A 14,593-nucleotide genomic window follows, 5' to 3' on the forward strand; every position below is an offset into this window, starting at 1 on the left:
CCCCCTAAGAATTTGAGGAGTCCCCCCTCTCATTTCACCACCCACACTCCTACAGTTTTACTCTTTCACCTTCCCAAAAGTATTTTTCTTCTCTCCAACTGTTAAACATTGGCCGCATTCACATGTAACACAATGCTGGAGGTCTCTTTGCCTCTGGTTTTGGAAACTGCATGTCTGAATGTAGGCAACCACAATTTCAGCAAAAAATGGACCCGCAGTTTCCCTCCCTGAACAGAGAATTTTACCTTAAGTTTGTAGTGAGGTCTGTCACCTGGACCTCCAGTTCCACAGTGCCAGTGTTATGTCTGAATGCTGGCACTGTGAGTTTGCCTTTTCCCCAAGTGGAGTTGAAGTAGGAAGCTCCTTCCTTGCTCCAGCTGCTATTGGCTGTATGGGCTGTCCTTCATGAAAGAAGAAAGCACACACAGCCAGTTTTTGCTCCTCTCTGCAGTCAGCAAGAAATTCAAAGAAAAATCAGTCATGAAGCAATTCAATCAGCACAATGCTTCATTAAAATAAATAATCTAGGGCTGTGCACAATCACAAATTTTGGATCAGATCGAACCTGATCTGATCCAGAACTACAGATGTCAGTTTCAAGTCCTTTGGACCCTTCATTATGTTGGGATCGGGTTTAGAACCCAATTTTTAAATCAGCAAAAATCCTCATTGACATCTAAGGGGAAAGATTTAAAAATTGCCCCAAAAAAGCCACAGGGAGCTCTGAAAGTTGCCCCACAAGTAGGTAAGGATGGCTGGACTCTGTGCATCTAATTACAAGATAATCTGACCACCATAATCTGGAAAACAAACAATTTTTTAAAAGTAACCCAGAAATTGTTCTCACATTTAATTATTTAATTAATTATTTAATTTAATTGTTCTCACATTTAATTCATAATTTTTACATAAAGTTATGTCACATCCAAGAATCACAGGGGAAGTGATGTAACCTAGATAATCTTCTAGGCTTTCTTTTCAAAATTATGAGTAAAGTAATTGGCTAAAATCATTTTAAAATTTTTTTTTAATGGATGGGCAGGCAGGCAAGTAGGCGAGTGGGCAGATAGATGACAGAAGCCTCCCCACCCACCCAGTAGCGATCAGTGGAAGGTGGGATGCTGACTCTCACTGCCACGTGGAGCTCTGAAATGCTCCAAAGATAACCCAACTGGTGTCAGAGAACTGCAAACCGAAATAGGCTTCCATAATTCCCTATTTCAGATCGGGAATATCCCCGACACCCTCCGAAATGGCCCATAGGCCATTTCTAAAATTTCCAACCCAACTTTGCACAGCCCTAAAAACATCAATAGCTGAATCTCTCAATTCCGACATTATTTTTCAAGAGCAGCCCATTCTTTCAGTTTTGCTTTTCTGAATCTTCCTGAAAGCCAAACCCATGAAGCCTTTGTTCTTTCCATCGGGTTGCCAAGAAAACGTTGGGGCAGCTTTTTAACGAGTGGATCCAATTAGAAAAGGACCTGCCTCACCTGGTTCCCTGAGGTGTCATTAGAGGAACTGTGATTTAATAGCATCAATGGTTTTAATATCATCTTCTGACCTGCCTTTTAAAGTAGAGAGAGAGATAAAGGCAAATAGTCAGCAATTAGCTTTACCAAGCCTGGTGTTTGTATGTAATATTTTAAGTTATCTCCATACATGTTTGTTTGTTTTTTAATACGTCTAATGAAAGCTAGAAGAGGGGGAAGTTCAAATCTGCTGGAAGAGGCAGGTAAGAGTGAGGATCCAGATACTTTGGAAATAATATGTGCTTCCACAGCTTTTTATTGACATTCATTTACTTCTTTATTTACTATTTTATTTGTATTGATATTACTTCTTGGAGCTTTGGTCGGTGTTGCTCTTCATGCAAGCAGATGAAGTTGAAATCTGTTGTGTGGATGGTGACATGGAGGTCTATGTTATGATGGAAGTCTGTATGTTGACATATTACATAAATAGATATGACATAAATGATCCAGCAGGGCGTGATCCAGCCCTGCTGGATCAGGCCCAAGACCTATCTAATACAGTATCCTGTTTCCTACTGTGACACACTGTTTCTAGGCATGAAAGGCCCTGTTGCTCAGAGACAAACACAGGGGCTTTGCTACGTTTCTGGGCAAAATATAAGATGCTGGTTATTACCTATAAAGCCCCATACAGCTTAGGCCCTGGGTATTTAAGAGAACACTGTGAGCCCCACTGCCTGTTAAGATAATCTGGAGAGGTTCATCTGCGGTTGCTGCCAACTCATTTGGCAGCTACTTGGGGACGGGCCTTCTCAGTTGCTGCCCCTGGACTTTGGAATGCTCTCCCTGTTGAAATAAAAGCATCCTCATCTCTGACAACTTTTAAAAAGGCACTGAAGACACATTTACTCACCCAGGCTTTTAATTAGATGTATGGTTTTAATTGTTAATGTTGGTTTTAAATTATTTTAATGTTAATGATTTTAATGTTTAAATGATTTTAATTGTTTAATGAATCTAATGTTTTAAATAATTTTAATTATAAACTGGCATATAAAAATATGTTAAATAAATAAATTTAAATAAAATGCCTGAGAAAACAGGTGCTTCTTAAGAGTCTTTAAAAAAAACAACAACCACTAGCCAGAGATAACAGGGAGCACATTCCAGAGCCCCGGGGCAGCCACAGAGAAGGCCCAGTCCCGGGTAGCCACCAAATGAGCCAGTGGTAGCCATAAAAGCACTTCCCTAGGTGATCTTAATAGCAGGAGGGTTCATGACAAAGGCATGTATAGAATACTAGGAAGTGCAGGTCTTCTCAGTGCTTTCCTCCTAAAGCCCTGTAAGAGAGCTCTCTGTCTCTCTTAAAAGGGCCCTTCCAGCACTGAGAAAACTGCAGCACAGTAAGAAATGACTCTCCCATTGAAGACTGGTTGCCAAAGTGGCCCCTGCTTGAAAAATAGAAAATATCACTGCCTTACAGTGAAGGATTGCATCAAGAAAGATGACGTGCTTTGCACACTCAAAAAATACAAATGCTGAAGCTGTCTTATATTGAGTCAGATCATTGGTAAATTTTGTCAGCATTGCCTATACAGAGTCTGTATAGATTGGCAGTGACTTCCCAGAGTTTCAGACAGATATCTTTCCCAGCCCTACCTAAAGACTAGTGGTGTGCACAGAACCGCTGCAGCGCGGTCCGGCACTGAGGGGGGTCTACCTTTAAGGGCGGGCGGGTAGTACTTACCCCTCCCGCCGCTCTTCCCCCTCCGGCGCTGCATTTAAGATCAATATTTTGGGGGAGGCAGCATTCCTCCCTGCCTCCCCTGCCCCCATCGTTGCCCGGAAGTCCAGTATATACAAGTACGCATGTGCCCATTGCGGTGCGCGTGCACAGCACACACACACCGCAACGGGCGCATGTGTACTTGTATATACTGGACTTCCAGGCAACGATAGGGGCAGGGGCGGCAGGGAGGAACGCTGCCGCCCCCAAAACATTGATCTTAAATGCAGCACCAGAGGGGGAAGAGTGGCGGGGAGGGGTAAGTACTACCCCCCCGCCCTTAAAGGTTGACCCCCCCTCAGTGCCGGACCGCTGGACCGGTCCGGTTCCGAACCGGTTCGGAGGCCTCTAACATGGCCTCCGAACCGGTTCATGCACATCCCTACTAAAGACACCAGGGATTTAACCTGGGATGTTCTCCATGTTCTCCATGCTCCATGTTCTCCATGCAAAACATGGGCTCTTCCTCTGAGCTAGGGCCTATTCCAAAAATGTAAGAATTTGAGATAAACTTTACAGATTCCATCTAGACCGGTGATTTTTAATGTGGGGTTTGTCAGATGTTGCTGAACGACAACCCCCAGCCACAATTGTCCACCAGCAACATCTGGCCTAGGCTGGTTCCGCCAGAACCACTGGCCTAGGCAATCCTGAATCATTTAATCTGAACTAAAATCTTGACCCAGAATCCACTGAGGTCACATTCATCTATTTTTTTAGTGGTGCCATGTGATACCAACTGTTGAAAGAAACTGGAAACATCTATGGGAGCTTGTGTGATGCTGTCACTTATTTGCATTAAGCTCTGTGTCCACAAGCGGCCACTGACTTGAGGGTGATGATCGATAAGAATATAAGGATGGCCTTGCTGGATCAAGCTCAAGGCCTATCTAGTCCAGCCCTGTTTCACACAGTGACCCACCAACTGCCTTGGGAAGCCACACAGCTAGGAGATGAAGGCATGCTCCCTCTCCTGCCACTGCTCCTCTGCAGCTGGTAGTCGGAGGCATCCTTCCTCTGAACATGGCCGTCAGGAGGACTTGTGAATGAAAAATTAAAAGGCTCTTTGGCAATACACTGCTACCTGCTCACTCCAATGCTATCCAAGGGGTATTGAAAAAACACGATGAGCCATTATATAATCCTAAATAAAAGCTATCTTGTTTTCAAATTTCATTCTCTTTTCACAGATGAGACTGTTAATCAGTGGCCCAAAAACAATTCTTGCAGTGTTGTTCTCACATTAGGTTTAAGAGAGCCTGTGTTTTGGCATGTCTGAGCTACACCTAAATTGTAAATGCATAAATACCATTCTACTGAGGGAGGGCCATACCTATACATCTGCATATTATTTATCCATGCACAAACTCACTTTCATTTCTGGATATATTTAGGTCACACAAAGCATAAATATTAATAATTTACATTAGAATTGGATTAACTTCTGTTTGCATTTTAGGAGGGAAAGCACAATGTTTTGTGTAAAATGTAAATCACGGTGACATGTTCTTACCTTCTCTGCTCGGTGATATTAGTGACATAGGAGTGGGTGGAATAGAGACTTTGCATCTTATTTCTGCTTTATTTTGTTGCAAATTTTCTTCTCTTGCAGTTGTCTGCAATATCCTGTCTTAGCCATGGATATCACAGACCCCACAATACACTTATGTTATTAATGGATACAGGGACTTTTGTTGCATGCATATTTGTAGCAGCTCAAGCATTTCATAAGCATTCATGATTTAATTTTCTCCCAAATATCCCTTTAAGGTAATGAAGCCTCTCATTTTGAACAAAGTGGAAAATGAATGTTTCAGTGGCTTCTCCTGTATCACACATACTGTTGTTGGCACTACGGGAAACAAAAATGCAGAATGTTGCTTTCTCAGAGCTAAACCAGAGGAGACACAAATCATATCCTTGGTCCTTGTGTGGATGATTTTGCAAGTGATAAGAGCAGCTATAAAGGGGTGGTGCCAATAAGGATTGGGATCACTGTGAGGAGACTTTTAACCCTTTATTCTCACATCATGGTCACAATGAAAATGCTGCCGCACCCCCATGGTTGTTATCAGTGTTCCCTGTAACAGAGATTTCCAGATGTTGGCTACAACTCCCATCTTCCCCAGCTCCAATGGCCTTTGTCAGGGCATTATGGGAGTTGTAATCAGCAACATCTGGGGATCCCTGTTACCGGGATCACTGGTTGCTATTTGCCTCAGGAGCAAATAGCCATTGAGCTTCCCTTGCAAGGCAAACATCAGCTGGGATGAAAGGGTACTTTTGCTAGAACCACAGTGCTGGGATAAAAGGTTGACACAAGACTTGAGATGGACATGCCTTAGATTATCCTCCAAGATTCTTAGGGGGAGAATATGAGGTTGGAAATTCTGAGAATTTTCTGCTGGGCATTAAAATGTTCCTTGGATTATTCACTAGATAATTCTCACACTATCATTTCCAGAAATTCAGAAAGCAGTTAGAAGAGATAACTAAACTGGACCAAACTGATCTTTACATTTGAACCAGTTAAGGTAGAGAGCTTTGGACTAGCCTTTATAATTTATAAGCTTTTATTTGTATACTATCACCAACAAGAGCAACAATTGCAAGTTTTAAAAGTCCTGAGGCTAGGCCTCTAGACTCAGAAAGTCCAGACTTTTATTCTCTGCTCTTTTCAAAATGTCATTCTGTTCAATAAATAGACTCTATCAGAAGTCTCTGTTGATTGTCCCCCCTCCCAATTATGCTCTGAATTCTGGAGCTCTGAATTCTTTGTTAAAATGCCCCCAAGGAGCCATCTATGGAGACATATGTGAATTCAAATTATTCCTGGGCGGGGGGGGAATTGAGATGTGAGAATTTGGGGATTTGGAGAATAATTTTGCCAAATATTCTCATCCCTTCTAGGTGAAGAATAATCAAATGAATTCAAATGGGAGAATATTCTTTTCCAAGTCTAGTTGAAACTCTCCCCCTTGCCATGATCCCAATCTTGATGCCTTTTCAGCTTCTGTTTCTACTTGATTACGCAAATGCACAAGGGCCAATGAAGTGTTTCACATCACATCTTATTTGGCATTAAGCACTAAAGAAACCAGAGTGTCTTTAAAATTCTTTATTCATTGGGAGCAGCCAGCCACTCTGTTTACAACAGTGTAACCAAGGAAAATGTTCTTCATTTTTTCCATTGGTTCTAATGTTGGCTTTCAAGTGAGCAGGGCTATTGTCTACTGAAGAGTAGAAGGCTAAGGTCCCATACCATGATCTGCCACAATAGCTGTAGATATCTACTTCCTTGTTGAAGGTTTCAAACCTACATCCTATGATGCAACTTTAGAAGCTCTAATCATATTGTCTGTTTCACTTGGTTCATTCCTATCAATAAGTCAAGAATTACACAAGATGTAATTAGTGAGCAAGGTAGGTGATTAGTGACTGATGCTTCCATATGTTACTGATGCAATGCGGAGCCCAAATATGGTTAAACAGTTTTTCTGCAGCTATTTCAGTCAAGTATTAATTAGTTCTTAGAGGCATTTCCCAACTTAACTTAGTGGTGTCATTGCCACCAAAATGGTTCAGTGTGGTTCACTCCACATTGATGCTCTCCAAATGTGCTAAATCTTCCATCCACATAGTCTGGCCATGTACTGGGGTGGGCATAACCATAATGCTTAGGTAAAATGTCAGTCAGTCAATCAGCCACACCCTCTCCAATGTCTCTCCCCCTGCCTTGCTGTGCCACACTGCCCTGAGAGACTGTTAGCCCCAAATTAAAGTTTCTATAGCATCTTTCATGTCCTGTCACAAACGTTTCACTATTAACATGTCTTTTACTTTCTGCTGTTCCTTTCCAGGGTTAACAAGACTTTTTTTCTGACGATAGTCATTTTCATTTAGGGTCTTTGCCAGTTCTCTCTGCTCAGTGGCATTCCTAAGAGTCTTCCTTCTTTTCATCTGCATCCAACAAGGCAACAAACCGTCTGTTTTGTCTGAAGGAGCAACTGGGCAAGGAAGGGAGTGAGAATCTCTTTGGGTAACCATTTCTATGGACAAGTGTCTACATTTTTATCTCTTTTCATTCTCACTGTATAGATAAGATCAAAGATGTCACATAAATTAAGTAAACACAAATAGCTCTTACCCACCCTCCGAAAGTTGCATCAGCATCCAAATAACGAATCTTTAATGATAACACTTGGCAACTCCTTAGCATTTTATTGTTGTCAAAGAACTAAATAAACATCTTCATTGCATTCTTTTAAGGCATAAAAGCAAATCTCATTTTCTTGAAGGGAAATGGGTGAAAAATAATTGGAAACCACCTGGAAAATGATTGTGGTTTAGATCAGGATGTAGTATAATATAGGCACTAAAAATAAAGGATAATGATGATTAGGCCTCAGCAAACACCAGTTCCTTCCCTTGCTGGCAGACACCAAATCACAGTGATGCCCCAGAAGATCCTCAGAGATGGTAGCCACAGAGCCACAATAAGCAACTGTGTACTGGACATTCGGATTGACTTTGTCATTTGGACTGGTGCTGGTGTTGGCAACTAACACATTGAGGGCTCTCAGCCCTCTACTTCTACATGCCAATAGCGACCCCCTAGTACCTGGGACTGAGAAAGGCTTGCCCCAAACACCTGTCTTGCCAGTTGGAGCCTCCTTTGTCACAACTAATTAATGGAACCAAAAAACTTATATGGAAGAAAGTAGGTAGAGTAAAACTCATGGCATAATTGCTTAAGATATTGATTTTCCACTTTCCCTGTGGATGACACCATAACCTAATTCAGATGTTTTGCTGTACGAGTGTACAGATGTCTGCACACTTATACATGTGTTTGTGTGAATGACTGTACCTGTGTTGTTTTAAAAATAAACCTGGATATAGGCCCTTCAAATGCATGGTACAGAGAGGAAGTGTACTTTTGTACCCCGCCCCTCCCCATCTCAGCAAGAGCCCCATTCCCCCAGCTTGGCTGCTGGAGATTTGCTGATTCCTATACGCAGCTCCCCTGCCTAGAATTCAATTACCACCTCGACCCTGTGACATCCCACAGACCAGCATAAGACCAAGGTCCTGTTGTGGAAAGTGGCTAGGAGGTTCTGGGTGGTTGGTGGACGCAGACTCTACCAATGTCTCCTCCCAATTTGATATAATCTTGGTGTAGGAAACCTGGACAGCGTATGACCCTACGCTTAATGGATACTACTTGCACAAATTGGGGGCAGTCCCTGGGGCAGGCCAAGGGAGACTTAAAAGGTGGCCTGGGGATATTAGTCTCCACTTCCCTGCATGGAACAACATCACCCCTTGCCCCGTTTAAACAAACTGCTATGGCTATTCTAATTCATCTGGGGACCAGCTGATTGCTAATCATCAATATGTACAGTACCTCCCACCACAACATCGAAAACCCGCAATCAGCTCTGCATGAGCGGAACTTGAAGATTATACAGACGACCTTGTGCTGGGCAATCCTGAAGCACTGATGGTGCTGGGCGGGGGGCAACATAAATGCCAGGCTTTGGCCTGTTGACCATACCCAATTCTTCCAACATCAGCTTCCTCCTCCCTGCTTGGAGTCTGAGCACACACAACCCTGCCTCTCTAAGGACCAGAGGTCAAATTATGCGGGCCTATGCCTAGCAAAATTGACTGCCAGGCTCAACCACCATACATTAAATGGATCTTTCGCAGAGGACCACCTAGGAGAATTTACTTATTTATCTGGCTCCAAAGCAAGCACCATTCATTACATCGCTGTCTCTGGGAACCTGCTACCCTTTGCTGAGAATTATAAGCTAGTACCTCACCGTGACAGTGATCATTTCCTGATTTGCCTTCAGTTATTGTTTCCTTCTCAGCAGATCCACTTGGAGGCCCACTTCCCACCCCCAATATTACCTGCAGGATAAGCCAGGTGTTATGCCAAATGGTCCCCCCAGGTAGATCAAAAAATAAAGGATCTGCTTGCTGAGGAATCTCTACAGAGCTGCCAGCTAGACTTAACTTCAAAGGGTCCCACTCGTGCCACCTGGCAACCTATGGAATCCTAGTGCATGAGCTACAAAAGTACCTAATCCATAAGTCTGACCCCTACCCTCAGCTCCTTGTGTGTCCATCCAAACCACAAGGACTGTGTTGACACCAGGAAAATTCTTGTTTCCACCTACCAGATCCACAAATCCAGTTTGGGTACCAATGCCACAATGGTCCTCCCTCAGCTCTTCAACCTTAAGAGGAAATACAAATACCTATTGGCATACAAGAAAAGACTGGCCACTTGGTCACGTCTCATCCAGGTGGTCAGAGCAAAGCACTCAGGTATGTTTTGGGGCATCACGGCCAACTCCACCGGCTTGACTCAGACACTCATATCCCATCAGATCTGGGAAATGCACTTGAGAAGCTGTATGAAGACCCCACTGCGGAAGATTCCTCCCCCCTCTACCAGATGTAGAGGACTTGCCCAGGTGGCCACCGGTCTCTATGGCTGAGACTGTCTCTCATTTCCCAAACCAGAGTGGGGAATGCCCCCAGGGAAGACCTGATCCCTCTGGAGGTTATAAAAAATAATATAGAGCGGTGGGCTCCAGTCTTGTCTTCGCTTTTCACTAATATTGACTCTCATGGCCGTATTCCCAAAGACTGGGAATATTGTCCCAATATTCAAAAAGGGAAGAAAAGATGACCCTGCTAACTATAGGCCTGTCATCCTGTTCAATACCATCAGCAAGCTCTATGCTCGACATCTACATGGGAAAATTAATGACTGGCTAGACCAAGAAAAGCCACCTAATGGCGCAGTGGGGAAATGCTTGACTAACAAGCAGAAGGTTGCTGGTTCAAATCCCCACTGGTACTATATTGGGCAGCAGTGATATACTGTAGAAAGATGCTGAAAGGTATCATCTCATACTGCATGGGAGGAGGCAATGGTAAACCCCTCCTGTATTCTACCAAAGAAAACCACAGGGCTCTGTGGGTGCCAGGAGTCGAAATCGACTTGATGGCACACTTTACCTTTACCCTAGTCCAAGAAAATCTGCTTGCAGAGGAGCAAGCCAGCTTTAAGGAGGGTAGATCCACTACCAATCAATGCCTGGTGCTTCAGCATCTCATTGATATTCTGCCAGCAACTCAGCCTCCCTTTACGATGCCTTCATTGATCTTAAGGCCACTTTTGATTCCATCTCCTGAGTCAAGCTGTGGGAGAAGTTGGAAGCCTTCTCAGTCATTTTGCTAATTTTGATCATTAATAAAGTTGTGGCCCTTTTGTCTTCCTTGAGGCTGTGGTGTGGGGGCGATGAACTTATTAAAAATAAATACTACTAGTAGGTGAGTCATTGATCAGGCAAAGTCATTTTGCATAGATTACACAAATAGGCAAGTTCAAGAAATTAAATATATGTAGTAGAATGATTTATTAATGTGCTTGGAAAATGGAAGTAAAAGGTTTGAAATGTGCAGGATTTCAACTTCAAAGATTCATTTTATTGACTAATTACCATATATTGTAAATTTGAATCGTAGTAAATTTGAATCTGAGAAAGATTTGGTTTTGGGGGGGCATGATGTTGTTTCTGAATTATGGATCTGATTATTGAGTAAGGGAAATCTGTTCAGAACAATAACAGTAAATCTGAAGATCATATACAGAATTTCTGCTACAAAATAAAAATAAATAAATAAACCTTTCCCACACATATTGTGATGTAAAAAGTAGTTCATTCATCTAAATTCAGTGGCTGGCCTGTGTGTGCAAAATTTGGTATCTGAAGTATGACTTTCTCTTGCACAAACACACAAACAAATTCTTCAAAATATATAACAGATTTTCTCTACCTCCTACAGAAACTATATAATATACAATATGGAAGTCTAGCAATTCAGTGAGTCACCCTGTATCTGCAATGGTTCTGACTTGATTTCCCTCCCCTAATTGCAATGTAACTACTATGTAGTCAACCTGAAAAACCTTTTAGCTCCCTCCAAAATCATATGAGTACATGTGAATAATATGAACACTAAAAATGCAATATTTATGCAAAATCCCTTCCATTTTCCTCTTTCTGTGATTGCTTCCTCTGAAAGGTACTGGGCTGTTTGGAAAATCTTTCTCTCCATCTATCTTCTTGTCAAATGTGGGCTTAGTTGCTTCACTGCACTGTTTTAAAGAACACGGTTTTAAATTGCAGTACTTTTGTTTTTTAAATGCTGCATGAAATATATGAAGAGTGCAGAAATTAGTTATTCATTAGCCTAATCTCCACTGAAAGGAAAATATGTAAACAGCACAATAGAATGCATATTTACTCGGTATAAGTCCCACTGTGTTCAATGGGGCTTACTCCCTTGTAGGTGTGTTTAGAATTGCCAGCCGTAATAACCAATAATTGGTGGAAGAAGTGGTGGTTGTATAAACCTAACAAATGCATAAACTCTTTTCATATTACTCCTCTGATTGCTGCTCAAGTGGTAGGTAAATACTCCATTATGCATCTTTACATGGTTTGCTTCATTCTTTTGGGTAATCTGCCAGATTACTGCAACGTCTCACAACTAAGTGGGGATACTGCAATAATCCAGCCGGTTCATTTCCAATGCAATATTATTGTTCGACTGGTCCGTAATCCATCATCTGTCTCTGATTCTATCTGGTTTAGTTTAAGTCATGAAAAAAGTATCAGTTGCTGAATATGTGAACACTTGTGTAAACAAGCAAGGGATATAAGAGTGAGAATGTACATTGAAAACTTTATCCCACAGAAAGCAATGGACAATATCCACATTTGCTTGCATAATCAGATGCAAAATTGAATGCCCATCCCATTCAAATGAGCCTCAAAGTTCAGAGATAGGACGCCTCTGATACCAGTTGCAGGGGAGCAATAGGAGGAGAGGGAGAATGCCTTCATTTCCTGCTTGTGGGCTTCTTGGATGCATCTGATGGGCTACTGTAGGGAACAGGATGCTGGACTAGATGGGCCTTGAGACTGATACAGTAAAGAAAGCTCTTCTTATGTCCTCCTATCAATGAAGAAGCCTAAATATTTGAATGCATGTACAAACATACAAGATATATTACTCAGTATTGGCTGGCAGTGGCTCTCCAGGGTTTCAGGCAGGGCCGGAAATGCCATGGGCTGAACTATCACTGAGCTATGGTCCATCTGCTAACATGCATTCAAGTTAGACCCATAGTTTCTAGAAGCAAAGATATCCTGACCTAGACACTTTGCAGAATTCCCGTTGGTATCCAAGATCTACTCTGTTTTCATAGATATTCAAGACCATGGGGTAGAAAAGCAGAAAACTCCATGGAATTAAAATCCTCATCTCAGGGCTGCTTATGGGTAGAATAGCTACGCTGGCATGGCCGCAACAAACTGGGTCCAACAGTACTTCCAGACTGTGAATCTGCTCCTTTGTGGAGAGTATGAGTCATCCAGTGTATCCAGACTGATGTACTTTAGATCATGGATATTTTTCATTTCAATGTACAATGTACTGTTTTCATTTTATTTGATCTCTTCCAGTGTTACTTTGGGGGGGGGGGCGTGCAAATTTTTGTCTGGAGAGTCTGAAATCAACTTAATTCACTGTTTGAAAAAGAAAATACCTTATAATCAATTACTTTCCCAACAAATCCTGAAATAATTGTGTATGGTCTGCCAAACTTTACTACTGTTGTTTTTCATTAGATAAGTTAAAAAATTCTCCTTGCTGGACAATTACTTACAGTAGGCATCTTTCTCTTTCCTATTCTGTGAAAATTCAGTTCTGTGCTAATCTAGATGACATTTTAGAATCTTCCCTAAAACTACCTTCAGGCATTATAAACTGTGTACTTTCTCTATAACCATTAACTAATATTCCAGGCTTTTTCCTCAAGGAGAGTAGGGGGAGATGTATTCTGTTTTCTCCTGTTGAATCCAGATGTTGCAAACATAACCAGGTATAAAAATTTCAGGGGAGTGCAATTTAATGTGAAATCTTGCAAACCTAAGAATGAGATAACTTAAACTCTGTTGTTGACTAAGAAAACTTAAAGGGAGGATACTGTGAATTTGAACATTTAGTAGTTGACATTCAGACTAAATTACTCATGTGTGCTTCCCTTGAAATTAATAGTACAAGGTAATTGTAACTCGTGAGGAAATTAGTCTGAATGTCAGCCTCTCTCTCTCTCTCTCTCCATTAATATTAATTAATTAATTGTTAAAGAAAAAGTAAGCTCATAGAGAACAGAATAAAATTATTTGGGATTCTGTAAATTTTGCTTTGGGACCCACTCCAGAAGAAATATACTTACTTTTTATTGCAGTTAAACAAATATTCTTCTTTATTGTTGGGTAGAACACACTAATTCAGAATAGAAAGGAATAAAAAAAGCAAAACAAAAGGGTGGAGTCCAATTCTAGGCCATGGCCATAATAGAAGGATCCAATATTTCAGTTTTGAATGTTACAATAGTGTCACTCATAAGCATACTAAGTTAACCTGATGTATTTGACTAAAGTGCAATAGAATGGCTGAATGGATTGAGTAAAGATGAAGTATGACATTTGAAGAGAAGGAATGATATATACACAAAGAATTTTATTGATTTTGTTACAGCTATGTCATAGCTATAGTTATGATTGGTTGGCTGGCTGGCTGCTCCTCACTCAAGGTTGGCTCCCCAGATGGTTTACAATTAAAATCTACACAAAGACACAATGGCTAACATCCAGACTAAATTTGTGCTGGTACTATAGTGGAGGGGCAATTTTAGGCAATCTCCCCTTCCCTCTGAAGTCCACTGTGTCTCCGGAAAATATGTCCCTGAAGGTTGAAACTATGTCCCTAAAGGTTGCACAACCCCCAGGGACATTCTTCAGGAGGCACAATGGTCTTCAGAGTGAGGGAAGATCAGCTAAAGTCACCCCTCTCCTGTACACCAAGGCAACGTTAATCTGGATGTCAGTCAATATACTTAGGGCTAGGGATGTGGCTTCTTAGAGTTGTTGATGCAGTTCCGGTTCCAAGTTCTTTCCTTTAGAGGGAGGCTTCAGAAACAGCTGTAGTTAAGCTCAGAGATTGGCTGATGGTGAAGACATCCATCTACAGAAATAGGTCTTCAAATGACATGTAGGGTCTTCTGATCCCTGGCAGTTGCTGACATAGCCCAGATTCCAGGCTATTCCCTCTAGATAGTTATATATACACTGGAATATCATTCATTCATTCATTCATTCATTTGTAGACCGCTTTGGGAACTTTTGTTGAAAAGCAGTTTATAAATATTCAATATGTTCGTATTCATCATATTAAT

The sequence above is a fragment of the Hemicordylus capensis genome, chromosome 5, assembly GCF_027244095.1.
Source record: "Hemicordylus capensis ecotype Gifberg chromosome 5, rHemCap1.1.pri, whole genome shotgun sequence".
Classification (NCBI taxonomy): domain Eukaryota; kingdom Metazoa; phylum Chordata; class Lepidosauria; order Squamata; family Cordylidae; genus Hemicordylus; species Hemicordylus capensis.